The sequence below is a fragment of the Schistocerca piceifrons genome, chromosome 4, assembly GCF_021461385.2.
Source record: "Schistocerca piceifrons isolate TAMUIC-IGC-003096 chromosome 4, iqSchPice1.1, whole genome shotgun sequence".
Lineage (NCBI taxonomy): Eukaryota > Metazoa > Arthropoda > Insecta > Orthoptera > Acrididae > Schistocerca > Schistocerca piceifrons.
In genome coordinates, this window is record NC_060141.1 from 735796224 (window position 1) to 735822708 (window position 26485).

A 26485-nucleotide genomic window follows, 5' to 3' on the forward strand; every position below is an offset into this window, starting at 1 on the left:
CTACGTAAAAACCGAATAACAAAACGCTGATCTTCTCTGGTGCAAGTCGCAAGTGGGGCGGCCATCTTTATACTGATACTGCGACTGTATGTGTGCATCTGCACTATTCTGCCACCTACAGGCCATTCTGCGCGCTGTTTGTAGCACGCTTACCAACTTACAGGACAATGGCGAGGAATTTCGATTTGTTGTTACAAAATTAAGGTTTTCATTTGACTCACCCTCGTACAATGAAGAGCCATAGAAATTTGTACACCTGCCTAATATCGTGTAAGGCCTCCGCTAGCACGCAGAAGTGCCGCAACACGACGTGGCATGGACTCGACTAATGTCTAAAGTTGTGCTGGATGGAATTTTTACCCGATGAGTCCCGCACGGCTGTTCATAAATCCGTAAGCGTACGAGTGGGCGGAGATCTCTTCTGAACGGCACGTAGCAAGGCATCCCAGATATGCTCGGTAATGTTCATGTCCAGGGAGGTTGTGGCTAGCGGAAGTGTTCAAACTCAGAAGAGTGTTCCTGGAGCCACTCAGTAAAAATTCTGGACGCGTCGGGTGTTGCGTTGTTCTGCCCGAATTTCCCGTCCGTCGGAATGGACAATGGACATGAATGGATGCAGGCGATCAGACAGTATGCTTACGTACGTTTCACCTGTCAGAGTCGTATTTAGACGTAACAGGTGTCCGATATCTCTCCAACCGTACACGCTCCACGCCATTGCAGAGCCACCACCAGCTTGAACATTATATGAATATAGTAACTCTTCTCGAAAGAACAGATACCATTGGTGACCGTGCAGCATCTCTTGAATAAATGATAATTAATTGAAACCCTCATCTGCCGACATATGTTGTTGACATATCTTGATGGCGACAGCTGAAAATGTGTGCCTCGACCGGGACTCGAACCCGAGATATCCTGCTTACATAGCAGACGCTCTATCCATCTGAGCCACATGGATGGGCAAAGTGTCTGTTAGGAACGATACGTGTGTAGATTGTGGACAGTTGGGAATGTGGATCTTACGGGAAGTGTGCAAGGGATAAGTCCCTGTAGTCGCGCTATCCATCTGTGTCCTCGGTGGCTCAGATGGATAAAGCGTCTGTCATGTAAGCAGGAGATCCCGGGTTCGAGTCCCGGTGGGGGCACACGTTTTCAGCTGTTGCCATCAAGGTATGTCAACAACACCTGTTGAGAGCTGAGGGTTTCAATTAATTATCATTTAGCTTGAACATTCCCCAGGTGACATGGAAGCTCATGGATTCAAAAGTTTGTCGCCATACACGTAGACGTCCGTCCACTCGATTCAATTTGAAACGAGACACTTCTGACCAGTTAACATGATTCCAGTCATCAACAGTCCAATGCCGGTGTTGATGGGCCCAGGCGAAGTGTAAAAGCCGGTCGGATTGGCCGAGCAGTTCTAGGTGCTACAGTCTGGAACCGCGCGACCGCTACTGTCGCAGGTTCGAATCCTGCCTCGGGCATGGATGTGTGTGATGTCCTTAGGTTAGTTAGGTTTAAGTAGTTCTAAATTCTAGGGGACTGATGACCTCAGAAATTAAGTCCCATAGTGCTCAGAGCCATTTGAACCATTTGATGTGCAAAACTTTGTGTCGTGCAGTCATCAAGAGTACACGAGTCGGCCTTCATATCGATGATGTCTCGTTGAATGTTTCAAACGCTCACATTTGTTGATGGCCCAGCATTGAAATCTGCATCAATATGCAGAAGGATAGCACTTCCGTCACGTTGAACGATTCTCTTCAGTCGTCGTTGGTCCCGTTCGTGCAGGATCTTTTTTCGCATGTTGGCGATTTGATGATTTACCGGATCCCTGATATTCATGTTACACGCGTCAAATTGCCGTACGGGAAAATCCCCTCTTCACCTCTAAGTCGGTGATACTGTGTCCCATCGCTCGTGCGCCGACTATAACACCACGTTCAAACTCACTGAAATCTTGATAACCTGGCATTGTAGCAGCAGTAGCCGATTTAACAACTGCATTAGACATTTGTTGTCTTATATAGGCATTGACGACCGCAGCACCGTATTCTACCTGCTTGCATATATTTGTATTTGAGTGCGCATGCCTATACCAGTTTCTTTGGCGCTTCAGTATGTAATATGTTAGGAATCCCGTACAGTATGTATATGAGCCATATTACACAAATCATTGAAGTTCTAGTACTAGTAGTGCTTTAAAACAAGCGCGTTCTGTTAGTCGTGTTGGGATGATAATTCTTACCAAATCCTTCCAGTGACAAAATAGTTTATTTTTGTGTTCTGGGCGTTTACGGTACGACTCTGTCTTCCTCATACTGTCCACCTCAGTAACATCGTCGCTATCCTCAGTTCTAGTTCCGGAATATTCTTATTTCTCGTACAAAACTGTAGCGTATTGCCCAACTGCCAATTTATCTTTCAACATTGTGAGGTGCTGCACCTGACGTCATACATCAGACAAAGTTTCAGAACTAGCACCAGAGTTTAATACCACTTCATCTGCATTTTGAAGTTATCTTAATCGGATATCACACAGATTATAACTTATACTGATATAATGCAAAACAGGCGTATTTTTAGTTTAACTGACGTGAATCCTCCTGGCACAAGGTATCGTACTGATAGAGTGACATCCCACTACAGGGTCTGTCGAAACCTGCAGAATGACATCACCCATGCTGGTGGTGAGGGTGGTTTTGTCCCAAATACTGACGTAAGGGTTAAATCTTGCCTGAAAAGGGGGGCCGCGTATTACGTCATGGACCTCAAATTACGAAAAGTTATTCGCGGGGAGAATTTTTGTCATCTACATTGAGTCTAGTGGTGCCAACAAAGTATCACTTCATGGAACTCACAATCTTCTAGTTTGTTATTCACACACTGTATTTGCATACTGCCTTGTTTAGTCCATGCTAATGACGTAATTTCAGCAAGAAAAGTACTTAAAACTTTTCCCAGCCAGTGGGCGAAAGTTACCAGCTAAAGACGAAAGTGACCTCAGCTTACGGTACTAAAAATAATTCAGCTGCAACTGTATCAAGAGACTGTCAGGTTGCAACATGTCTCATCAATAATTCCACCTGTGCACACTGGAATATATAACCAAAATTTAAATGGTGTAAAGTAGTAATTCCCTCATTACTAACAGACGATTTACCACATTAAACGTTTGACACAAAAAATGTAAAACCTTTATGGTTGAGTTCACAAAACAGTAATTATGTTGCTTTTATTAGTTTCGGGTTATGCATCAGCAGACTAATGAAACGTAAAATCAAACGAACATATCCTGAGTGATAAATTCTTTGGTTTTAATTTTTTTAGGGGCCTGTAAACGAGGAAAGGTACAGAAACGGTACGAAATTATGTTTAAAGTCGAAAATATACTCGCTCTCAAAGAATGGACGAGAACAGTATGCATAATTTATGCTCCGTTTTAAGAAGACCTGTGTTTTTACGCATCTTATTGATGCTTGTACTACACAACCCCAGCGTTGACGATGATTACGACACAGCTGCGTACGCAGCCGACATGTACCATTTAACGTCATCCCAACTGGTTCATACAAAATTATATTACTACAGTTAATTACTGGTTCGATGTGCAACAATGTACTGAATGTTTGCGATCATGGGTGACTATTATTTAGCTAAATGGTAGAAAAATGATAGGGTCGAAGTGGAACAAACAGTACATTGATGTTACAATGACAATGTTGCCATAGACAGTGTAAAGGAATTATTTAACTTTTTTATGAAAATATAGATACTAGTTCAACTACCAAAGATTAATGCGTAAAGCATTTGCTGAACAAAAGAAGATTTACGCTCTTCGTTTATTAGTTTTAGAATAAGTTACCTTTCGCTGTTATCCTGTCCTAGTGTTAAGACGTGTTGTGCTCCCTGCCGCCGTTGGATAAGCAGCTGCCAGCAGCAAGTCGTATACTCCTAGCTCACTTACTTGTTACATAGTTTAATTCTTAATTTCTTTGAGTGTTTTTGGTACTTGCATTGTTTAATTCATAAATTTCGCGCGTATTATAGTATTTGAGAGTTGTAGCATCGCGTTTTAGTACCTGAATAGTGTAAATTCTCGTAGTCGTCTGTTTCTGTTTTTGTTTTGAACGGCCAGTGTCGGTTGGTCACAGCCAGTGTGCTCCCTGCCGCCGTTGGATAAGCAGCTGCCAGCAGCAAGTCGTATACTCCTAGCTCACTTACTTGCTACATAGTTTAATTCTTAATTTCTTTGCTTGTTTTTCGTACTTGCATTGTTTAATTCATAAATTTCGGGCGTATTACAGTATTTGAGAATTGTAGCATCGCGTTTTAGCACCTGAACGGAAGGCCTCTCCAGTTTGTCTGACGAACTGGTTTCATGCTCTGTCTCAGGCTGATACTGATCTTCGGCCGGACATGGCTGCTTGTCCTGTTCCAGAGGTTGCCCCACAGTCTGCAAGATCCGGGCGGTCGCAGAGGGTGGGCTTACTGGTAGTTGGGAGCTCCAACATCAGGCGCGTAATGGGGCCCCTTAGGGATATGGCAGCAAGAGAGGGGAAGAAAACCAATGTGCACTCCGTGTGCATACCGGGGGGAGTCATTCCAGATGTGGAAAGGGTCCTTCCGGATGCCATGAAGGGTACAGGGTGCACCTATCTGCAGGTGGTCGCTCATGTCGGCACCAATGATGTGTGTCGCTATGGATCGGAGGAAATCCTCTCTGGCTTCCGGCGGCTATCTGATGTGGTGAAGACTGCCAGTCTCGCTAGCGGGATGAAAGCAGAGCTCAGCATCTGCAGCATCGTCCACAGGACTGATCGCGGACCTTTGTTACACAGCCGAGTGGAAGGTCTGAAGCAGAGGCTGAGACGGTTCTGCGACCGTGTGGGCTGCAGATTCCTCGACTTGCGCCATAGGGTGATGGGGTTTCGGGTTCCGCTGGATAGGTCAGGAGTCCACTACACGCAGCAAGCGGCTACACGGGTAGCAGGGGTTGTGTGGCGTGGACTGGGAGGTTTTTTAGGTTAGATGGCCTCGGGCAAGTACAGAAAGGGCAACAGCCTCAAAGGGTGCGGGGCAAAGTCAGGACATGCGGGGACCAAGCAGCAATCGATATTGTAATTGTAAACTGTCGAAGCTGCATTGGTAAAGTACCGGAACTTCAAGCGCTGATAGAAAGCACCGAAGCTGAAGTCGTTATGCGTACATAAAGCTGGCTGAAGCCAGAGATAAATTCTGCCGAAATTTTTACAAAGGCACAGACGGTGTTTAGAAAGGATAGATTGCATGCAACCGGTGGTGGCGTATTAGTCGCTGTTAGTAGTAGTTTATCCTGTAGTGAAGTAGAAGTGGATAGTTCCTGTGAATTATTATGGGTGGAGGTTACACTCAACAACCGAGCTAGGTTAATAATGGGCTCCTTTTACCGACCTCCCGACTCAGCAGCATTAGTTTCAGAACAACTGAGAGAAAATTTGGAATATATTTCACATAAATTTTCTCAGCATGTCTTAGGTGGAGATTTCAATTTACGAGATATAGACTGGGACACTCAGATGATTAGGACGGGTGGTAGGGACAGAGCATCGAGTGACATTGTACTGAGTGTACTATCCGAAAATTACCTCGTGGAGATAACATCTTGGAGCTACTGATAACAAACAGACCCGAACTTTTCGACTCTGTAAGTGCAGAACAGGGAATCATAGATCATAAGGCCGTTGCACCATCCCTGAATATGGAAGTTAATAGGAATATAAAAAAAGGGAGAAAGGTTTATCTGTTTAGCAAGAGTAGTAGAAGGCAGATTTCAGACTACCTAACAGATCAAAACGAAAATTTCTGTTCCGACACTGACAATGTTGAGTGTTTATGGAAAAAGTTCAAGGCAATCGTAAAATGCGTTTTAGACAGGTACGTGCCGAGTAAACCTGTGAGGGATGGGAAAAACCCACCGCGGTTCAACAACAAAGTTAGGAAACTACTGCGAAAGCAAAGAGAGCTTCACTCCAAGTTTCAACGCAGCCAAAACCTCTCAGACAAACAGAAGCTAAATGATGTCAAAGTTAGCGTAAGGAGGGCTATGCGTGAAGCGTTCAGTGAATTCGAAAGTAAAATTCTATGTACCGACTTGACAGAAAATCCTAGGAAGTTCTGGTCTTACGTTAAATCAGTGGCTCGAAACAGCATATCCAGACACTCCGGGATGATGATGGCATTGAAACAGAGGATGACACGCGTAAAGCTGAAATACTAAACACCTTTTTCCAAAGCTGTTTCACAGAGGAAGACCGCACTGCAGTTCCTTCTCTAAATCCTCGCACAAACGAAAAAATGGCTGACATCGAAATAAGTGTCCAAGGAATAGAAAAGCAACTGGAATCACTCAACAGAGGAAAGTCCACTGGACCTGACGGGATACCAATTCGACTCTACACAGAGTAAGCGAAAGAACTTGCCCCCCTTCTAACAGCCGTGTACCGCAAGTCTCTAGAGGAACGGAAGGTTCCAAATGATTGGAAAAGAGCACAGGTAGTCCCAGTCTTCAAGAAGGGTCGTCGAGCAGATGCGAAAAACTATAGACCTATATCTCTGACGTCGATCTGTTGTAGAATTTTAGAACATGATTTTTGCACGCGTATCATGTCATTTTTGGAAACCCAGAATCTACTCTGTAGAAACCAACATGGATTCCGTAAACAGCAATCGTGTGAGACCCAACTAGCTTTATTTGTTCATGAGACCCAGAAAATATTAGATACAGGCTCCCAGGTAGATGCTATTTTCCTTGTTTCCGGAAGGCGTTCGATACAGTTCCGCACTGTCGCCTGATAAACAAAGTAAGAGCCTACGGAATATCTGACCAGCTGTGTGGTTGGATTGAAGAGCTTTTAGCAAACAGAACACAGCATGTTGTTCTCAATAGAGAGACGTCTACAGAAAGTAACCGCTGGAGTGCCACAGGGGAGTGTTATGGGACCACTGCTTTTCGCAATATATATAAATGACCTAGTAGATGGTGTCGGAAGTTGCATGCAGCATTTCGTGGATGATGCTGTAGTATACAGAGAAGTTGCAGCACTAGAAAATTGTAGAGAAATGCAGGAAGATCTACAGCGGATAGGCACTTGGTGCAGGGAGTGGCAACTGACCCTTAACATAGACAAATGTAATGTATTACGAATACGTAGAAAGAAGGACCATTTATTGTACGATTATATGATAGCGGAACAAACACTGGTAGCACTTCTGTAAAATATCTTGGAGTATGCGTACGGAACGATTTGAAGTGGAATGATCATATAAAATTAATTGTTGGTAAGGCGGGTACCAGGTTGAGAGATTCATTGGGAGAGTCCTTAGAAAATGTAGTCCATCAACAAAGGAGGTGGCTTACAAAACACTCGTTCGTCCTGTTGTTGTTGTTGTTGTCTTCAGTCCTGAGACTGGTTTGATGCAGCTCTCCATGCTACTCTATCCTGTGCATCTCCCAGTACCTACTGCAACCTACATCCTTCTGAATCTGCTTAGTGTATTCATCTCTTGGTCTCCCTCTACGATTTTTACCCTCCACGCTGCCCTCCAATACTAAATTGGTGATCCCTTGATGCCTCAGAACATGTCCTACCAACCAATCCCTTCTTCTGGTCAAGTTGTGCCACAAACTTCTCTTCTCCCCAATCCTATTCAATACTTCCTCATTAGTTATGTGATCTACCCATCTAATCTTCAACATTCTTCTGTAGCACCACATTTCGAAAGCTTCTATTCTCTTCTTGTCCAAACTATTTATCGTCCATGTTTCACTTCCATACATGGCTACACTCCATACGAATACTTTCAGAAATGACTTCCTGACACTTAAATCAATACTGGATGTTAACAAATTTCTCTTCTTCAGAAACGCTTTCCTTGCCATTGCCAGCCTACATTTTATATCCTCTCTACTTCGACCATCATCAGTTATTTTGCTCCCCAAATAACAAAACTCCTTTACTACTTTAAGTGCCTCATTTCCTAATCTAATTCCCTCAGCATCACCCGACTTAATTAGACTACATTCCATTATCATTGTTTTGCTTTTGTTGATGTTCATCTTATATACTCCTTTCAAGACACTGTCCATTCCATTCAACTGCTCTTCCAAGTCCTTTGCTGTCTCTGACAGAATTACAATGTCATCGGCGAACCTCAAAGTTTTTACTTCTTCTCCATGAATTTTAATACCTACTCCGAATTTTTCTTTTGTTTCCTTTACTGCTTGCTCGATATACAGATTGAACAACGTCGGGGAGAGGCTACAACCCTGTCTTACTCCCTTCCCAACCACTGGTTCCGTTTCATGTCCCTCGACTCTTATAACTGCCATCTGGTTTCTGTACAAATTGTAAATAGCCTTTCGCTCCCTGTATTTTACCCCTGCCACCTTTAGAATTTGAAAGAGAGTATTCCAGTCAACATTGTCAAAAGCTTTCTCTAAGTCTACAAATGCTAGAAACGTAGGTTTGCCTTTCCTTAATCTTTCTCCTAAGATAAGTCGTAAGGTCAGAATTGCCTCACGTGTTCCAGTGTTTCTACGGAATCCAAACTGATCTTCCCCGAGGTTGGCTTCTACTAGTTTTTCCATTCGTCTGTAAAGAATTCGTGTTAGTATTTTGCAGCTGTGACTTATTAAGCTGATAGTTCGGTAATTTTCACATCCTGCTGTCTTTGGGATTGGAATTATTATATTCTTCTTGAAGTCTGAGGGTATTTCGCCTGTTTCATACATCTTGCTCACCAGATGGTAGAGTTTTGTCAGGACTGGCTCTGCCAAGGCCGTCAGTAATTCCAATGGAATATTGTCTACTCCGGGGGCCTTGTTTCGACTCAGGTCTTTCAGTGCTCTGTCAAACTCTTCACGCAGTATCATATCTCCCATTTCATCTTCATCTACATCCTCTTCCATTTCCATAATATTGTCCTCAAGTACATCGCCCTTGTATAGACCCTCTATATACTCCTTCCACCTTTCTGCTTTCCCTTCTTTGCTTAGAACTGGGTTTCCATCTGAGCTCTTGATACTCATACAAGTCGTTCTCTTATCTCCAAAGGTCTCTTTAATTTTCCTGTAGGCGGTATCTATCTTACCCCTAGTGAGATAGGCCTCTACATCCTTACATTTGTCCTCTAGCCATCCCTGCTTAGCCATTTTGCACTTCCTGTCGATCTCATTTTTGAGACGTTTGTATTCCTTTTTGCCTGTTTCACTTACTGCATTTTTATATTTTCTCCTTTCATCAATTAAATTCAATATTTCTTCTGTTACCCAAGGATTTCTACTAGCCCTCGTCTTTTTACCTACTTGATCCTCTGCTGCCTTCACTACTTCATCCCTCAAAGCTACCCATTCTTCTTCTACTGTATTTATTTCCCCCATTCCTGTCAAATGTCCCCTTATGCTCTCCCTGAATCTCTGTACAACCTCTGGTTCTTTTAGTTTATCCAGGTCCCATCTCCTTAAATTCCCACCTTTTTGCAGTTTCTTCAGTTTTAATCTACAGGTCATAACCAATAGATTGTGATCAGAGTCCACATCTGCCCCTGGAAATGTCTTACAATTTATAACCTGGTTCCTAAATCTCTGTCTTACCATTATATAATCTATCTGATACCTTTTAGTATCTCCAGGGTTCTTCCATATTTGGTAACCGTGATAGCGTTACGGAGATGTTTAGCAAACTTAAGTGGCAGGCTCTGCAAGAGAGGCGGTCTGCATCGCGGTGTAGCTTGCTCGCCAGGTTTCGAGAGGGTGCGTTTCTGGATGGGGTATCGAATATATTGCTCCCCCTGGTTATACCTCCCGAGGAGATCACGAATGTAAAGTCAGAGAGATTCGAGCGCGCACGGAGGCTTTCCGACGGTCGTTCTTCCCGCGAACCATACGCGACTGAAACAGAAAAGGGAGGTAATGACAGTGGCACGTAAAGTGCCCTCCGCCAGACACCGTTGGATAGCTTGCGGAGTATGAATGTAGATGTAGATGTAGATGTTGTGCCATTTCTTATTGCTAAAATTGGGTTAAATAATGAAAGTGATTTTGAAGCAGAGCTATTTGGTCTTTTGTGATACCATAGGTATTCTGGAAAATTAATATTATTATTTTAATTTTATGCAGAGAATTTAGATGGAGGCGACGATCTTCACGACGACGCTGCTCAACAGTAGAGGTACGTGCATGGGTTTATCTTTTTCCTTTCGTGGCCGCTACCGTCTATTTCAATATATTTGCTGCGACATTCAGAACCTACAGTTTTTCTTTTCATTTAATTTCGAAGTCCACGCATTTACGTTCTAAGATGAATAAATTCACTTAACTGTAATTCTTTTTATCTAGGCCACGGGGGATGATTACACTCACAATGTACGTGCCTCTATCCCGTCCGTATGTTCTCATACATTTGAGTGTGTACAAGCGTAACTACATTTACTACACAGTATTAACGCTTTTTTTTTCTTTTTGACCACTCATTCGTGAATGTACGTGCCCTCTTATGTGATGTAGTCATTCGGCCGTATTCTTTAACAACATTATTTGTAATATTCAGTGACTTAGTTTCCACAATTGATCTTTGCCTGTGTCGCAACAGCGCTTCACGCGAAATATTTATTCCGCGACATGCACAATAACTTTATTTCAAAATTTCGACGACCGACTGAATAAAGACTTTTCTAACAACAACAATAGCAAAACATAATAATATAAGAGGACACGTCACAACAGTCAAATTACAATATTACAACTGAAACAAAATTTTATTTTAAAGAGGAAAGAGGTAATTCATTACTTTTGCAACTGCGAGTCTAATATTATGTAATGGTCTGCTCCAAAAATTGACGCTTTGGCTTTACCTCACCTCGTTTCAGGATTCCGAGGTGGTGTGGTGACGATGGAATGCGATACAGCATTTAACGAATCTGTGTTGCAACTAATGCCCTCGGTTCCTTTATCCATCTGTTCCAGGAAACGATAAAACCATCTCTTCCAGGTAACGATGGAGACGTCTGTGCTGTCGCAGCGGTCGTCGTGAGCTTGACGTTGTGGGCTCGATTGCAGTTCGCGTGTGTGCAGGATTTGAAATACGCACCATTAACGTATTTCTGAGGTTTATTCGGCTATACATTGTCACACGCATTGTTTCTATCCAACGACTGGAGTCCATTGCACAAGCAGGAACTGTTTTACTGTGTCCTCACCTCAAAGCAGAACTCACAGTTCATAGTTTACTCAACATCACTAAAAAGCAGAGACCCTGCGGCAATTGTCGAAAGGCTCTAACAACAAGCGTTTGGTGGGGGGGGGGGGGGGGGGAGGGGGGGGGGGGGGGAGCTTTATCGACTGTTGGCTGGGGAATGTTGTCTTTGCATTTCTCGGAGATTTCGTCAATCAGGAAGTCATGCATCTACCCTTGTCCATCATCGGGACGATGGTATCTACCATCTACCTTTAGTATTCCACACAGCTCGCAGTCTGCGTGCCGGGTTTGAAAAGCACCACAGAGGCGGTTTTCTTTGCGACGAGATCTATTTACGAAATTTCAAACTTTCTCTTCTGAATGCGAATATATTTTGTTGACATCACCTACGTAGGGAGAGATGATCATGATAATAAAATAAGAGAAGTCAGAGCTCCAACGGAAAGATTTAGGTGTTCCTTTTTCCCACGCGCCATTCGAGAGTGGAATGGTAGAGAAGTGGTATGAAAATGGTTCGATGAACCCTCCGTCAGGCACTTAAGTGTGAATTGCAGAGTAACCATGTAGATGTACCCTCTTGCCACTAAGCTCTCTAGAATTAAACTTAAATGACTTTATTTACAAACCTTTAAGTGATCATTAAATTCCGCCAATACAGCCACGCAATTTAGACCGCGTATTGTCCGACCTTCTTCAGAGTAAGTCGCAGTACTGACAAGGTTGCAAGCGCGGTCTTGTATGCTTCATCGCGGCGGTAAACGATTCCCAGTTACAGACGCTGGCGCTTACATACGCACCGCCTGTGGCGAAGGCGTACAGACGTTCCATTCGTTTATGGATGTATGTTCAATGACGATGACTCCATGCGATTTCTCTCCACTTTAATTATCCCAAGAGCCAGATTCCTTGCTTTGTCAAAATTAAAACCATTATCTCTATTTATTAAGTTATTAGATAATCTAGTCTCTATAGTTTCCTTGTCGACATAATCACAAAAGGAAGAGGTGGATGTTAGAATCTTCACATCACTGTAGTTCATAGAATTCCCTGTACTAATACAAGCCACAGCTGACTTGTCTGGCTGTAATAAGCTTGTATATCGTCGATGTTCCACACATCTCTCATGAACGTTGCGTGTTGATTGACCTATGTATGACATTTCAAAATTTCCGCGAGGTGTCTTATACAGACCCGCCTTACGAAGCAATAAATCGTCCTTTACAGAGCCTAGTAAAGTCTTAGTGGGAGGCCGGAAGATCACCTTAACACAGTGTTTCTCAAGCATACGGCCTGTTTTCGAGGAAAGAGCACCCACATATGGCTAAAAGGCACTTGATCTGAAGGAATTACTATCTTATTCCCCACCACATACCTGCATTCTAGGTTTTACATTGAATGCTACACGAATTTGTTGTGGAAAAAATCCATCCATTTTAAAAATACTCTTGAGGTATGTGAGCTCTTCTTGCAAATTATCTTTATTGAACGTACAGTGTGCCCTATGCACTAAGGTCTTAAGGACACCTATGGTCTATGAAGATTGATGGCAGCTACTGGCATGTAGATATAGATTTGTATGTGTAAGTTTACAGTATTCGGCATGTCCTAAAGTGCCATCAACTTTACGGCACAGCTTTAAGAGTTTACACATAAAAAAGTTCGGAGGCCTTACTTTCTAGCACTCCCTCATAGGTTTGTTGTTGTTGTGGTCTTCAGTCCAGAGACTGGTTCGATTCAGCTCTCCATGCTACTCTATCCTGTGCAACCTTCTTCATCTCCAAGTACCTACTGCGACCTACATCCTTTTGAATCTGTTTAGTGTATTCTTCTCTTGGTCTCCCTCTACGATTTTTACCCTTCATGCTGCTCTCCAATACTAAATTGGTGATCCAATGATGCCTAAGAACTTGTCCTAACAACCGATCCCTTCTTCTACTCAAGTTGTGCTATAAATTCCTGTTCTCCCTAATTCTAGTCAGTACCCCCTCATAAGTTATGTGATGTACCCATCTAATTTTCTGTATTTTTCTGTAGCACCACATTTCTAAAGCTTCTATTCTCTTCTCGTCTAAACTATTTATCGTCATTGTTTCACTTCCTTACATAGCTACATTCCGTACAAATACTTTCAGAACAGACTTTCTGACACTTAAATCTATACTCGATGTTAACAAACTTCTCTTCTTCAGAAACTCTTTCCTTGACATTGCCAGTCTACATTTTATATCCTCTCTACTTCGACCATCAACAGTTATTTTGCTCCCCAAATAGCAATACTCATCTACTACTTTAAGTGTCATATATCCTAACCTAGTTCCCTCAGCATCGCCTTATTTAATTCGACTACATTCCATTATCCTCGTTTTGCTTTTGCTGATGTTAATATTATATCCTCCTTTCATGTCACTGTCCATTCCCTTCAACTGCTCTGCCAGCTCCTTTGCTGTCTTTGACAGAATTACAATGTCATCGGCTAACCTCAAGGTTTTTGTTTCTTCTCCATGGATTTTAATTCCTACTCCAATTTTTTCTTTCTGTCATTCCATGTAAAGATGCCCACGCCAGAGCCACTACCATCTATCACAGTGCCTTGTTGACATGTTGGGTCTATGACATTGTGTGGCCTGCGCCACACTCGAACCATACCATCAGCTCTTACCAGCTGAAATCGAGAGTCATATGAAGAGTCCAATCGATATGGTCGGAGCACAGGAGAGGTGGTACAGGGGCGATGAGATGCTGTTACCAAAGGCACTCACATCGGTCGTCTGTTTTCATAGCCCATGAACGCTAAATTGCATCACTCTGTCCTAACGGATACATTCGTCATACGTCCCACATTGCTTTCATCGGATATTCGTAACTTCACTGTTGGCACTGACAAATCTAAGAAAACGACTCAGCTCTCGGTCGTTAAGTGAAGACCGTTGGCCATTGCATTGTCCGAGGTGAGAGGTAATGCCTGAACTGTATTTTTGGCACACTCTTGACACTGTGGATCTCGGAGTATCGAATTGCCTAACGAGTTTCGAAATGACATGTCTCATCCGTCTAGCTCCAATTAACATTCCGCGTTCAATGTATGTTAATTCCTATCGGCGGCCATTAACAAGTCGGAAACCATTTCATATGAGTCAGCTGGGTACAAATGATAGCTCCGTCAATGTAGTGCCCTTGTACGTCTTGTGCACGTGACACTATGCCATCTGTATATGAGCGTCTCGCTATCGTTTGACTTTTGTCACCTTAGTGTATAGTTACAGTATTGTAAAATGTAATTTGAAAAATAATTTGGGAGTTGATGAAATACACTACACTTGTATATTTACTGCGCCACTTCTTGAATGAAGTACAGAATTCCCTGATCTTGACTGCAAAATTTTGTATTTTTTTGTTGTTGTTCATATTCCTGAACGTCTACTCGAGTGATATTCATTGACTTTACGTCGTCCCAACAGTACATTACGACTTTTTTGTCAAGAAATGATTGCGTGGGTGAAAGTAGCCCTCAATGCAGTTAACATTGGCCCAATTTTTTATCGTACCCCAGCAACGGATGTGATATCTTTTGTTTAATATCTTCATCTTTTGGATTTGCAGCTCTTGTCCTTTCTTTCGGTGTTTGCAGTTAACTTGTAGGTTATAGGTTCTGCCTTTTTGCAAACACACTCTTTTCTTCCTTTTAGCCAAACATGTTTCAACAGCTCCCTGCCGTCATTGGTGAGTTACTGTGTAATGAAAACTGTAAAGAGTGAACATATTTCAGGCTGTAACTGATCTACCAAAGTGTGGCCTAAGGAAATTTTTTGTTCGTTTTGCTTCTTAGAGTGGTCTTACATTCTACGGTTTCGCAGGACTATCTTCACTGTGTCCTGCTCTGATTGCGTGTCATATGCAAACCAAACAATGTAAATGTGAATTTAATCGGCGAGTTAACACATATCTTGATTTAAAGAAACGTGATTTTGCAGTGTTAAAATTGCATTCCGAGGACACTGCACACACATGTTAATGTACTTTGTGTAATTCATTTCTTCATAAACGCCTTTTACTTCGCATTTAGGAAGATAAGACAGTAGTGCTGAAACATGATTGGGTAAAAAAAAGCAAACAATGTTTCTGCAAAACAGGCGGAACACCCAACCTACAATTTAATATCTGCTATAATTGATGGTACAAGCTTCCGAGCCGCGCGTAATGGCCGCGCGGTTAAAGGCTCCATGTCCGTGTTTGCGTGGCCCCTCCGGCCGGAGGTTCGAGTCCTTCCTCGGGCATTGGTGTGTGTGTTGTTCTTAGCATAAGTTAGTTTAAGTAGTGTGTAGGTCTAGGAAAAGATGACCTCAGCAGTTCGGTCCCTTAGGAATTCGCACACACGTTCACACACAAGGTTCTGACAGTACTAGAAAAATGTATTTGAAAATTTCTCTCTACCACCAACTTTTGTTCCCGTTGTTGTTGTTGTTGTTGTTGTTGTGGTCTTCAGTCCTGAAGCTGGTTTGATGCAGCTCTCCATGCTACTCTATTCTGTGCAAGCTTCTTCATCTCCCAATACCTAATGCAACCTACATCCTTCTGAATCTGCTTAGTGTATTCATCTCTTGGTCTCCCTCTACGATTTTTACCCTCCACGCTGCCCTCCAGTACTAAATTGGTGATCCCTTGATGCCTCAGAACTTGTCCTACCAACGGATCCCTTCTTCTACTCGAGTTGCGCCGCAAATTTCTCTTCACCCCACTTCTGTTCAATACCTTCTCATTAGTTAAGTGATCTACCCATCTAATCTTCAGCATTCTTCTGTAGCGCCACATTTCGAAAGCTTCTATTCTCTTCATGTGCAAACTATTGATCGCCCATGTTTCACTTCCATACATGGCTACACTCCATACAAATACTTTCAGAAACGACTTCCTGAAGCTTAAATCTATACTCAGTGTTAACAAATTTCTTTTCTTCAGAAGCGCTTTCCTTGGAATTGCCAGTCTGGTCCTGGCGGAAGTTCGAGTCCTCCCTTGGGCATGGGTGTGTGTGTTTGTCCTTAGGATAATTTAGGTTAAGTAGTGCGTAAGCTTAGGGACTGATGACCTTAGCAGTTAAGTCCCATAAGATTTCACACACATTTGAACATTTGAACCATTGCCAGTCTACATTTTATATCCTCTCTACCTCGACCATCATCAGTTACTTTGCTCCCCAAATAGCAAACTCCTTTACTACTTTAAGTGTCTCATTTCCTAATTTGATTCCCTCAGCATCACCCGATTTAATTCGACTACATCCATTATCCTCGTTTTGCTTATATTGATGTTCATCTTGTATCCTCATTTCAAGACACCGTCCATTCCGTTCAACTGCTCTTCCAGGCCCTTTGCTGTCTCTGACAGAATCACAATGTCATCGGTGAACCTCAAAGTTTTTATTTCTTGTCCATTGATTTTAATACCTACTCCGAATTTTTCCTTTGTTTCCTTCACTGTTTGCTCAATATACAGATTGAATAACATCGGGGAGAGGCTACAACTCTGACTCACTTCATTCCCAACCACTGCTTCCCTTTCAAGTTCCTCGAGTCTTATCACTGCCATCTGGTATCTGTACATATTGTAAATAGCCTTTCGCTCCCTGTTTTTCACCCCTGCCACCTTCAGTATTTGAAAGAGAGTATTCCATTCAACATTGTCAAAAGTTTTCTTTAAGTCTAATGCTAGAAATGCAGGTCTGCTTTCCTTAATCGATTTTCTAAGATAAGTCGTAGGGTCAGTATTGCCTCACGTGTTCGTACATTTCTACGGAATCCAAACTGATCTTCCCCGAGGTTGGCTTCTACCAGTTTTTCCATTCGGCTGTAAAGAATTCTCGTTAGTATTTTGCAGCCGTGACTTATTAAACTGATAGTTCGGTAATTTTCATATCTGTCAACACCTGATTTATTTGGGATTGGAATTACTGTATTCTTCTTGAAGTCTGAAGGTATTTCGCCTGCCTCATACATCTGTCTCACCAAATGGTAGAGTTTTTTTCAGGACTGGCTCTCCCAAGGCTGTCTGTAGTTCTAGTGGAATGTTGTCTTCTCCTGGGGCCTTGTTTCGACTTAGGTCCTTCAGTGCTCTGTCAAACTCATCACGCAGTATCGTAACTCCCATTTCATCTTCATCTACATCCTCTTCCATTTGCATAAAATTGACCTCAAGTACATCGCCCTTGTATGGACCCTCTATATACTCCTTCCACCTTTCTGCTTTCCCTTCTTTGCTTAGAACTGGGTTTCCATCTGAGCTCTTGATATTCATACAAGTGGTTCTCTTTTCTCCAAAGGTCTCTTTAATTTTCCTGTAGGCAGTATCTATCTTACCCCTAGTGAGATAAGCCTGTACATCCTTACATTTGTCCTTTAGCCATCCCTGCTTAGCCATTTTGCACTTCCTGTCAATCTCATTTTTGAGACGTTTGCATTCCTTTTTGCTTGCTTCATTTACTGTATTAGTATATATTTTCTCATTTCATCAATTAAATTCATTATTTCTTCTGTTACCCAAGGATTTCTACTAGCTCTCGCCTTTTTACAAACTTGATCCTCTGCTGCCTTCTCTACTTCATCCCTCAGAGCTACCCATTCTTCTTCCATTGTATTTCTTTCCCCCATTCGTGACAATTGTCCCCTTATGCTCTTCCTGAAACTCTGTACAACCTCTGGTTTAGCCAGTTTATCCAGGTCCGATCTCCTTAAATTCCCACCTTCCTGCAGTTTCTTCAGTTTTAATCTACAGTTCGTAATCAATAGATCGTGGTCAGAGTCCATGTTTCGACTAAGGTTCCCGTATCGCATGGAAAATAAAAATAAATAAATAATAAAAAAACACTGGGCTAAAGGAACCTCGGTTTACGGTATTTCTTGGTTGTCTTATTTTCATACGAGCCTCGTAATCTCAAAGGGAGCCATACAATGGGCGTAGCTGGGGAGGGGGCAGGGGGAAGTGGGGGTGGTGGGACTAACTACGCAGAAGTAGGTCAGGCGCAGGTGGCCGCGCGGGTTGCGGTGTCAGGTGGTGGGTGGAGCGCTGGTGGAGGCGCGACCTTGGCTCCGCTGGCCCGCCGTGTCTAATGGAAGAGCCGTGTCGCCTCGGCGCCGGCCGCCTGCTGCGGTAACCGCCAGCCACGCGCTGGAAGAGTCGGCGCGCTCGCAGGGCGCCTGCCGCCTCTCTGCAGCCGCTCGCTTCACTACACACGCTGCTGCCTGTGTGCGCTGCAGGCAGAATCTGCCGGATCCGGTCGCGGTCGTGGACGGCTCTGCAGCAATTAGTACACAGGGCGTCTCGCGCCAAACATCTGACACTGTGCGTCAGAAGCGGCGGGGGGCACTGTGATCCGGGTAAGGAGCTGCTGGAGTTGCCCGATCTATTTAGCAGAAAATCGAGACTTGCAACTGGTGGTTGTAATCTTACCCTCCCACACAACACTACTGAATTCATTGTCATAGTATCTTCACTATTTTCAAAAGTTTCTAGTGGTGTAAGATATACAAAATAATAACTTATCTTCGTTATTTTGTTGTTGGTGTCAATGGCTCAAAGTCTTGCAGTGTCTAGGAGTGCATTCTTGCTCCACTAAATTTTGATTTAACGTTACGAGTTCTTGTTGCACTAAATAAGTGGCGAAGATTTGCCTGTTGCTATAATATTTTATTTTACCCCTTTGTTCTATACCTCACTGATCACACAATCTCGATTTTTGTCACGCCGCAAATTAGCAAAATACGTGCGTTTCCATCTCAGGTATGCCTATGCCCACCACTGCAGTAGTAACTATTCCAAAGACTTTACAAAGTAAAAGTGTTTACATATCTTCTTCAAAACAGATGAATCATCACCAAGTTATAACATTATTTTATAACTGAATCCGGAAACATATTTAATAATTAACGTTAGATTGTACAATTAATAATATGAAAATGGTTCGATGAATCATCTGCCAGGCACTTACGTGTGAATTGCAGAGTAACCATATAGATGTATATGTTAATGTACTACCTTGCCACCAAGCTCACTGAGTTTGAACGATGTTACGTAATAGGGCTACTAGAAACTGGATGTTGCGTCTGTTGCATTGCAGAAAAACTCGACAAGAATGTAGTCACTCTACATGACTGCTGGCAGGGGTGGCCACATGAATGTACGTTCGGAAGAACAATGGGCGCTGGACGGCCACGTGGCACAACAGAGAGCGAAGACAATCGCGTTTGGCGTATTGCTGTGGCGCATCGTACTGCGTGTGCTGCAGAGGTGTGAGCAGCAGTCGGCACCACAGTGATGCAGCGTACTGTTACAAATCTGGCACTTCAAGGACAGCTCCGGGCCCGACGTCCAGCAGCGTGCATTCCACTGGCTCCAAACCACCACCATTTGAGACTTCAGCGGTATCCAGCGAGAGCTCATGCGGGACGCCCACGGATACCCCTAAAAATCGGAAACATCCACGAAAATTGGGACATGTGGCAGCACTATGACCGGCTCTAAGTACAGTGAGGGGACGAAAGTCACTGGAAAACGATATGAGCATATAAAAATGAAGGTAGTATGTGCCATGTGTACCCAGGTGAATTATGTGAAAAGGTGTTCCACGTGATTATGGCTGTACGACAGGAAGTAACACAATCAAATGGCTCAGAGCACTATCGGACTTAACTTCTGAGGTCGTCAGTCCCCTAGAACTTAGAACAACATAAACCTAACTAACCTAAGGACATCACACACATCCATGACCGAGGCTGGATTCGAACATGCGTCCGTAGCGGTCGCGCGGTTCCAGAAAGAAACAGGCTCTCAAAGTGGAATGGTATTTTGAGCTAGACGCATTCAGTATACCGCGATACACAGTGTCAGGAGTGCGCCAGCCAGGGTGGCCGAGCGGTTCTAGGCGCTACGGTCTGGAACCGCGCGAGCGCTACGGTCGCAGGTTCGAATCCTGCCTCGGGCATGGTTGTGTGTGATGTCCTTAGGTTAGTTAGGTTTAAGTAGTTCTAAGTTCTAGGGGACTGGTGACCTCAGAAGTTAAGTCCCATAGTGCTCAGAGCCATTTGAACCATTTGTCAAGAACGCGCCGTGAATATCAAATTTTATGTGTTACCTCTCTCACCAGACAACGCAGTGACCAAGGGCCTTCACTTATAGACCAAGAGCAACGGCGTTTGGGTAGAGTTGTCAGTCCTATCAGATAATCGACACTGCGTGAAATAAGAGCATAAATCAGTGTGGGACACTGCGGTGTAATTTAGCGTTAATGGGCTATGGCAGCAGACGACCGACACGAGTGTCTTTGCTAATAGGACGTCATCGCCTGTAACGCCTCTCCTGGCTCGTAACCACATCAGTTAGACCCTAGACAATTGGATAACAGTCGTCTGGTCGGACGACTCCCGATTTCAGTTTGTCAAAGATGATGCTAGGGTTTGAGTGTCGCGCAGACCCCTACGAAGTCACTAATCCAAGTTGTCAACAAGGCACTGTGCAGGCTGTTAGTGTCTCCATAATGGTGTGGTCTGTCCTCTTGTCCGACCGGACCGACAGCTGACTAGAAATGGTTGTGCACGGCTTCCTGGAGACCATTTTCGGTCACTCATGGACTTCATATGTCCAAACAACGATGGAATTTTTATGGATGACAATGCACATTCTCTCTGGACCACAACTCGTCGTGATTTGTTTAAAGAACTTTCTGAACAATTCGAACGATTGATTTGACCACCCACACTTGTTGGGTCTATGCCAATGCGAGTTGCTGCACTAGGCAGGGCAAAAGGAGTTCCAACACAGTATTAGAAGGTATCGCATGACTTTTGTCTCCTCGGTGTATCTTGGCGCCGTAGGCGAGTACGATGCCTCTTCCTCTTTCTGAAATAGTGGTGTCATTCAGCCTGAGGAGGGGGGACGGGGTGGAGGACCTTTAAAGAAAGAAGCAAGCGATTGATTGGCTGCTAGGGCAGGGGTGGGAGGGGTGCACAGTCCCTCGAAGAAGATGATGTGTATGTGTCCGTGTCGCGTAGGGGTGGTTTGCATTCTGGCGAAAACAGTCATGTATAATCCTCATTTGAATGGGTGCCACGTTCTAGCACATACAAACATTTTCGTATTACCTAGGACACGAGACATACATGGTGTAATAGGGGATTAGTTATTTGGTCTCCACATTCTAGGAGGGGGGGGGGGGTTCTTGTTGGATTCCTTTCAGAGATGGATGATATAGTGGCGTCAGGACAAACAGTTTAAGTTCACCTTACCGGGGGACCGGGATTCGGAGTTGCAGGCAGCAGTTTGTAGCCCGCCCACGTCCTCCAGAGCAGAGCCATCGGCAAGTCAACGACCTCAGCTTTCCGAGAATAATTACGGTGAGCATGAGATGCAGCACCGGCGTGATAGGGCATTCCTCTACGATAACTTGCCTCGGAATTACACTTGCGCTTTTGAGTGCATGAGTCTCTTGGTGTTAATGAATTTTGAGACCAAACTACTACTTGATGTTTTGCGTTAGAAAGGCCTAATGGAACGGTACGTATCGGATGAGCAGAATCTAAATACGCCACGCAATTTAAGTGAAGTTGAACATGGGTCATGATACAATGCTGTATAAATTCTTGGTTTAGAGCAAATTCGAATATGTCTACATATATATTTCGTGCAAAGAAGAACTAGTCCATTATTCCCCATAGGAAACGCCTAATCCAGTCACGTGATTTCCTGTCACGGCCAGACGTTCCCGCGCAGAGCAGCTGTTAGTATCAGTTGTGATTCTGTGCTCCCTCGTAATAAAATTGCTTGCTACCAATATTAATAATTTTTGTTACAAGGCCATAGTTACCTGCTGACACAATTTCCCGTTGAGCAGAGAAACGTCTACGAAAGAGGCCAACAGTTGTAACAAAAGAGGAATACAATGAGGTCTGCGAATCAATGGCTGAAGTAAGAAACCTTGGTGAAGACTGGAGTATGACAGACGTGAAATCCCTGTCTAAAGGTCTACCAAATTTAGATCACGTAAGTGAAATGAAATGAATCTTCGCGAACATTGGTGTCCAAAATTAAAGCTAAAAATGGAAATTTGGCAAGGTTGCCTTTATTTTTCCACAAAACAGTACTAACGGGTGATAGTAAAGTACAAACGATGTAAAGAATGCAGAACAAACAACTGCAAGATGCATAACGCTGGACAAAAATTTTCTTAGTTTTTTCCAGCTTAATGGATTTGCGCACACATTCAAACACCTGACTAATGGGCTCAGCATGGGGTGTGACCACCTCTGGCACCAATACAGGCCTGACAACGACGGTGCATGCTCTGACTGATGTCATCAACCCCATGTTGAGGCAATAGGGCCCATTCTTCCTGGATAGCTGCTGGTAAGACTTGAAGAGTTGTTGGTGGATGCTGCCGTGATGCAACCCGTCTTCTTAGTGCTTCCCAGACATGCTCTGTGGGATTCAAATCGGGAGAGCGAGTAGGCTGCACCATGTGTGCAATATCTTCCGTTTGCAAGAAAAATATCAACCATCTGTGCTCCATGAGGGCGAGCATTATCGTCCATCAATACGAAGTCTGGGTCCACAGCACCTAGGAACAATCGGACAAGAAGTCTCAGATCTCGACACCTGACAGCAGTTAAACCTTGGCAGTTCACCGTACAATTTCATGAAGAGCTGTTCGAGCAGCCAACATAATCTCTGCCCACGCCATTAGTGATGCTCTACGACACTGATCTCTTTCAACAATGTTTGGGTGCCGAAGCGGTGTTCTATGTTCCCTCCAGATGCGAATCCGTCCAGGATCAATCTCCAGACCAAATTAGATCTGTCCAGGTGGCATACTGTTGATTCCGCTCCAGACGTTCCCTTCTGTGAAGATGCGTCGGAGGTGCACATACAGCAGGTCTCCGACAATAAAGGCCCCTTTGCCGATGCTTTCTGTACACCCTTAGCCTCGATACAAGACGTCCAGTGGATGCTTTGAGGACAGATGCCAGTTGCCGTGCAGTACTAAGGCGGTACCGTCATGTTATTACAGCCAGTTAACGGTCTTCTTTTCCTCATGTCACACATGATTGGCCCTCCCCTCGTCTCTATAACTGTTGCAACATCCGAGGAACAACACAACGATTCATATTAAGGCATCGGGCCACATAAGTTTCAAACTGCCCCGCTTCCATTCTTCGTGTGACCCTCCATAGCAGGGAGTCTCGAGAAGTCTTTTCTATGCCATATTGCACCGTCTGTGACTGTGAACACAGCGGTTGTGGCTTTGGACTACCCGGCATGCCACCCCGTCTGACAGGTGCGCTGACGTCAGCGATGGCGTGGTTGTCCGTGGACCGGAAAGCCATCTTCCGTGCAGATCACGATCGCACGGACGTAAGCCGATAGTATGATTATATCGTGATCACGTGACTGGGAAACAATAGTTGTTGCTTTAATTCTGGACACCATTGTACAAGTACGAAGTTATGGGAAACGCTAAGACCGATATGGAGGCAATGGCATTCTAGAGGTCTCAGAAAGGACGAAAGTCTCTTCATAAACGCGAATGGACCATTACAAAACTCTTTTCTCAACCACGAGCTGAAGTGCTTCTCAGTCACCCAATCACAGATGACAAAAAGAAAGATGTTTTGGTTTACTGTAACCTGTTTTCGGAGAGAGCGCTTAATCCATTTCTGCCTGAATTATTTTTTCTTCTAATTTCTACAAATTAGATATTTATGTTTTTATTGTCATCAAAGAAAAGCAATAAACAATCAAAACAAAAAAATAATCAATAATTGAAACAAAAAAAGGCGTAACATGTATGTCACGCTAGGCAGAACATACATTTTAGGCAGAATATATGACAGCAAGTAAAATAATACACTGTATGTGATTTACATCAAGTTCAGGCGCAGTATTCGCTTTCTATAATATGGCACAAAACGTTCTATGCACAAACCAACATCATATTGTTGTTGGGGTTCCTTTTGCAGTTTTCTGCCACACAGCGTCTTTTTTTTTGCTGTGGCACCATGGCTACCAGATGATTTGTTTCGTCATATCTAATATCATGCAGCACTCTGCTTTGGTGTGAATTACCTGCAGGGCGTCCAGGACCTCTTGGTACTGCAGCATTGGAACTCAGGTAACATTTCACAATGTTGCGAATATTAGTATCGTTAACTTAGGTGTTAAATGCGTGCCCCACTCGCAGTTAGTTTTCTGGGACTGTAAAGCTTTTTTCACGCATTGGGTGTTACCCATTTCAAATTTTTTAATTTGGTCAATTTTAGTATCGAAACAATGATTTTGGCATGAATGTGAATCTTAACATTTCTATTCCTTTTTATCTAAATGAATAAAAATACAGCCAGTCCTAGCGATGTTAGAGGAAGTGGTAGAAATTCCTAGTGAAAAGAAAAGAAGTACGTATTATCGTTTTTGATTATCGAAATCATCTACAACAACAACTTCAGCTACAACATATTACATAAACAATGAATTTCTTCGAAAGAAACTACGTATACACGACACACACTGCACGAATATGAAATTATTAGTGAATAAGTAATATTTATCTATTTTGGTCCCTCTAAATCATCTACAACAGTCTCAAACTCGTTGGTCACATTAGATTACATATACAATGAAAGACATATATACTGCTTACGATGAGATCGCTGCTGCAGTTCATGCCACTGTTGATGCAGCTGGTGCAGTAGCAAGCCTTGTTGTTGCTGCCACTGCTGAAGCTGTTGCCTTTCAGCTTCTTCAATTATCCGCTGGATGTATGCTGAAACAATAAGACACGTACTTCATATGAAATACTTAGTGAAAAAAGAAGTTACCGCTATCGATTTTGATCTCTCTCGAAATCATCTACGGACTCGCTGGTCACACCAGTAGTGTGGGGATTGAATGAATACTTACAATGCTGCCGATGCTGCTGCTGCTGATGGAGCAGCTGGTGCCACTGTGTCTGCTGTTGCACGATAGGGTTCATATCATCCACACTTTGGTGTTGGTGCATATGCGCTAAAACAATAAGAAGAAAAAATTTATTCAATAGTATGAAACTCTTAGTGGAAGAGAAAAGTTAGAGTCAGCGATTGGAATCTGTACTTACCAGGTAATTCCCCATCATGCTCCAACGATCTCTGCCGTTTGCCATCACTGGCACTACCGACAGTGCTTGATGCCGCTGCTGAACCTTTCATTTTTGTACCTAAACAAGAAACACGCACACAAGAAAGGAACAGACTGATGCTCACAAAAAAAGAACAAGACGATCGACTTCACACTATGGTGGTTGACAAAAGAATAAAGGCAACTGGGGTTAGAATGGTCTTTATGTACCCTCTGCCCCATCAACCTTCCATTTCCCTCACGGAGCCAATAGGAACGCAGCATTCTACCCCACCAGTAGGTGAATGCTTGTCTGAGCGCGCTGTACAGGTCGGAGCCAGTTTGACCACGCTGGACAAGTCTGTGCCGGTTTGCGAGCACTGCCTGTGTCCAGCTGGAAGTGGAATTTTTCCTATTCGACAAAACCGAACGTAAGAATTCGCGATAACTTTACGTTCACCTTTCTATGTATTTAGGGTTGCCAAAAATTTCTATCTGACAAACCGGGACATTTTCCTCAAACTGACTATAAATGGACGTAATCTGGGAAGCATAAATCGGGGCAAAGCGGGCTACTTCACTTAAGCTTACAATAGTGAAACATTGGAGCAAATGGTGCTTTTAGTTGCGAACAGCTGCAGCTACGTATTTGTTTGCCAGTGTCGATTGCTAACAATTATTTTACAATTGCAGATGATTTTGTTATGCCCATAGTCACGCTCCTTATGGCTTTGGAAACATTAAACAGTTTGGAGCTTAGCGTGAAAGTATAGTTCACCAATTTCAAAGGCATCATGATTTTCTACGGTATGACGGCACATTTGTTAATTTCGCTGCTGTTACTAATTTCCTCTGTTTGAATGAATTCGAAACAAAGTAACTGTCCAATTCTTTAAGTGATTTCAAAGTGAATGTTTGATATGTGCTTTACGTCAGCTAAATGATACTTAATATCTGCTATTCCCCCACCCGCATTCTGCATCACAGTCACGCCTCCCTCGTTTTATGAAAAACCATTATTCACAAATTAACCGCTACACGATTCACAAAACAGCGAATCACGTTACTGTGAAGCTTAAAGTAAAGTGACGTAAGGGAAGCTGATGGCTGCCCAT